This window comes from Lolium perenne, chromosome 7 (assembly GCF_019359855.2).
Source record: "Lolium perenne isolate Kyuss_39 chromosome 7, Kyuss_2.0, whole genome shotgun sequence".
Lineage (NCBI taxonomy): Eukaryota > Viridiplantae > Streptophyta > Magnoliopsida > Poales > Poaceae > Lolium > Lolium perenne.
In genome coordinates, this window is record NC_067250.2 from 332,398,933 (window position 1) to 332,403,347 (window position 4,415).

The following is a 4,415-nucleotide window of genomic DNA, read 5'->3' on the forward strand; positions in this document are numbered from 1 at the left end:
GAGCCCACAAGATACATATATACAACAACGACTCCAACGAGTCAAGATACAAATACACAATACAAAGATCCGAATCATACAGAAGATCAAATACGCCCGAGTACGGACAAGATACAAATTGGACTAAGAGTCCTGAAGATAACCAGTGACGTCCATAACCCTGCCCAGGCCAAGCCGGAAGGGTAACCTTGCTAACGTCGTCATCTCGTACCTGTCAAAGTCGGGCCATCGGTTGCCGACAAAAGGGGGAGGAGACAAAAAGAAAAGAAGGCGAGGGTAAGTACCATTGGCACGTACTTGCGAGACAAGACCAGCTATGCTCGCTGGTGGGCGGTATAAACTTCACCCGGCTATATGTGGAGTTTAGCGGCAGCAAAGCTACTATCCAATAGAGACACGCTACAACATCCGTCTACTCAGAGAAGATAAGAGAGCGCACAAGGTAACAGTTCTATACTCTGCAAACATAACACAACCGATGCGATCCCCCTTCGCAAAGAGGTACTGGCAAAGGCACACACACTTTTTGAAAATGTTTTATTAGCAAATTATTAGCAACAGGAAATAAGGTGTAGGTTGTTCTATGATCAAGCTATACAATTCCAAGTCGTCCATAACCGCGGACACGGCTTATCGATAAGATGTACACCCTGCAGGGGTTGCCCAAATGTAACCATACGCATGCTCGAACCCACTTACTACAGGTGGAGTCTCACATCAAGACCGTTCCCAATGCAAGAGAAAGTTTAATGGGAGCCACCCAACTAAGCTACCCGTGACGAAGTTCGGCCGTACTCCGATACGGACCCAGAGGTTTGCGACGGCTTCCAAGGCGGGCACTAACGACCGGCCAAGGATAAGGAGTCCCGCGTTATGAGTACAAAGATGAAATAAACACCCGAAGGCAACAGGAAATAAATCGTGCATCGTGCATATGGGCAAATAAAACCAAGGTTGTGGCTCCCAATAAACAGACTCGAGGAAAGGTAGTGGGTGATGGGGGTCCCATTCCCCCACGTACGGGTAGAGCGCTCAATCTCGGAACAGATAACAAGAACTCGGGTCCTAGGGGACATTAGCAAGTCAAAGTTCCGATGCTTTCGCAAAGGGGCTCACAGATGCCTCTGCTTACAATTTTAGTTGTTAACAAATAAATAAAGTGTGATTATCTCCAACAAATGATATAGCATGTGATAAGCTCCCAACAAGATATCCCGAACATCTCGAGATATCAACAAGACCCTAAACTCGCCTACGACTCGCAAAGCTGGCAAACAACAAACAATAGGTAGGGCGAGTAGGTGTATCTCGGACATATAGGTAACAGGTGGATAGGACACGTGACACAACAGAATCGCAACACAAGGATAGCAATAGATCAAAAGAGCATGTAAAAGTAAAATAGGTGAAGGGGTGGGCTCGCCTGTGAAAAGCTGCAGAAGAACTTGTCGGAGAACTCGTCGTATCTCACACACCACTTCGTGATCCTATCCATGAAGAAGCAAATGCTGGAACACACAACGTATGCAAGTCTTACTACTACGAATAAAGAACCAGCATGCTCAAGATGATATGCATGACATGGCAAGGATGATGCGGTGCAACTTATCCATATTAATCGGAGTCGGAACCCCGGACAATCAATTAGGTTGGAGTTGCATTTTCTGCCGACAAATTTAAGGGTGGATTAGCATAGCAAACATGGCAGGGGTGAGCTACAACAAAGTTAAATGGAATCGGGACAACATATATATAATATCCCACATATTCCATATGTTCCATATTAGGTGATAATGCAAACTATCGCGAATTTATATGATGCAGGATGCAACAGCAAGCATGGATGGCATATTCATGTCCAGCACATTTTTCTGATCAATTTTCATATAGAAGACATTTTATTTCGAATTACAGATTTAAAGTTATTAACAGATTAAGTTTTATTGTTAATTTAAAACATAAAACAGGTTTTATTAAATAGGGAAGGACCCAGAAATCATATTCATACAGGGGGAAGGACCCCGGGTTTATTACAAAACATGGCAGGGGGTTATCGTGTAAACAGACAGGGCCAAGGACTGCGGGTTAAGACTTTAAAAGAAACAGGGGCGTTTTGCAAAAAGGTAGATCTAGATCTGGGGAAAGGTTTTCTCACCGCGGCGGTTTGACCCGCGCGTCGCTGACGGGTGGGACCAAAGAAGCGGACGTGGCGGCCAGGCTGGCGAACCATCCAGGCACGCACGGAAAGTGCTCGACGCGGAGATGCCGTGCGCGGCGAAGGGAGACGCGGTGACTGCGGCTCGGCGTCGCGCGGCGCGGCGTTGCTGCAGGGCCCCGGATGCGCGCGCGAGGGCGTTGGGTACGCCTCGCCGGCGCGGACCAGAAGATGGCGGCGCCGTCTCCAGGAGGTCGCCGGAGCGTCGTCGTCGGAGGTGTCCTGCGGAGGAGGCGGCCGGCATCAACGACGGGAGGTCGAATCAGGGGACGAAGGAGAAGGGGAGGAGTACTGGGAGGTAGAGGAGATCACCAGGAACAAGCAGGAGGCCACGGCGGATGAAGGGGGAGTCGGTAGCGGCCGGAATCGAGCAGAAGGTCCGCCGGGGCTGAGGAAGAAACGAGGTCGGCGACGGCGATGTGAGGCGTCCCGGGACGATTCCTCTCGCCAGGAGGTAGAGGAGGTCGAGGGGCGTCGATTGGTGGTGGCGGCGCAGCTCGGGGCGGAAGGAGGCGTCAACACGGACCAAGCCAGTGGGCGGCGGCCATGGTGCGATGGGGTTTCTCCCCAGATTCGTTTGGGCTTGCAGAAGAAGAAAACAAATGAGGGAGAGAGAGGCGTGTGAGAGGAGCAGAGTGGTTGGGGAGGATAAGATGGGAGCTGGCGTGGTGGTGGTTGGCGAGGAGGATCACTGCCTCCTCACGCCATGTGCGTGACCGCACCGGGGGAAGACGACAACACGAGGAGCTCCTCTCCTCGCGAAGAGGTACGAGCCGGTGGAAGAAGTTGGGTTGGGCCAGAGCTGGGCCAGGGAAAGGAAGAGGCCTCCGGTTGGATTGGGCTGCGGGAGAGAGAGGCGAGATGGGCCACCGGATTGGAAGCAGAGATGGGCCAGAGGGGGAGAGCAGTCCAGGAAGAGAGAAGGGGTTTTCTTTTTATTTTCATTTTACAAACTATTTGAAATTTGGATTCAATTCTGTTTTGAATTTAAACCAGGAAAGAGAGTGAGCTTCAAAAACTAGTTTTTAAAATATTTAATTTATTTGTAACCAAAACAAAGCACATTTATATTTAAAATTTATTTGTTGGAAAGGCTTAATTATAAAATAAGAATTATGAGAGAGAGACTTAGGTTTTATTTAAAGGAGAAGACAAGGGGGGTTTATAAGATAGTTTTATTTTATTGAAAACATGGATGAGATGCAAGCATGATGTCATGATGATGCATAAAAGAAAAAGAACAAGCAGATCTATTAGGGGTACTACCCGGGGCCGTTACACTTTTCATATTCATGTTCTAAGCTTGTTTAAATTATCTTGGTCAAACCTAGGATTTGACAAGATTCAAAGGGGCATCAATATTGAAAAAAATCAGAAAAAAAGAAAAACCAAAGGAAATAGTTTTCTTATGTCATATAGTAAGCATTAAAGTTGATAAACAAGGTCTAGACATATTCAAACTAGACAAATCATGTATTTATACCCCCTAACCCCTAAACTCTGTCTTATGAAGTCAAGCATGTGAAGAGAAGTGGTTTTGGGTTGCAAACATGGAAATTTCAAAAACCTCCGAAAAACTTCTTTTTAGAGTTTCTAAGAAGGATCCATGCTTACCTTTGCATTTTCATATTTTAAACTTGTTTAAATCATTATCAAGCCTAGCATTTGACCAATATACAAATGGGTGGGCACAAAATTCAAAAAAATAAGAAAAATGAAAAACAAATTAAAGCACATAGAGCTAGTCTTCATATGTCATATCGTATGAATTCAAGTTGATAAACGAGGTCTAGGTATATCCAAACCAGACAAATCATGTATCTACACCCCATGTCGATCTTATGAAGTCTAGCATGAAGAGAGAAGTCGTTTTTGGTTTCAAACATGGAAATTTCAAGAACATCCCAAAAGCTTCATTTTAGAGTGACTAAGAAGGATACATGCTTCCCTTTTCATTTTTATGTTTAAACTTGTTTAAATCTTGGTCAAACCTAGGATTTGACCAAGATTCAAATATATGGGCATAAAATTCAAAAAAAAACAGAAAAATTTAAAACCAAGGCACATAGTCTTCTTATGTCATATAGTAAACAATCAATTAATTAAGTTGATAAACCAGGTCTAGACATATTCAAACCAGGAAAATCATGTATCTACCCCCTAACGCCCTAGCTAAACTCCGTCTTATGAAGTCAAGCAT

The 4,415-nt window shown here is 45.4% G+C and overlaps 1 long non-coding RNA gene across 1 annotated transcript; it reads right to left on the reverse strand.

The window, feature by feature from the left end:
- LOC139833070 (uncharacterized) lies at positions 1-2,012 on the reverse strand. The gene is made up of 2 exons (XR_011748143.1): positions 1,424-2,012; positions 1-211 (listed from the first exon to the last, which is right to left on the reverse strand). It is a non-coding gene; the product is annotated as an uncharacterized lncRNA (long non-coding RNA).
- Positions 2,013-4,415: the final 2,403 nt, after the last annotated feature.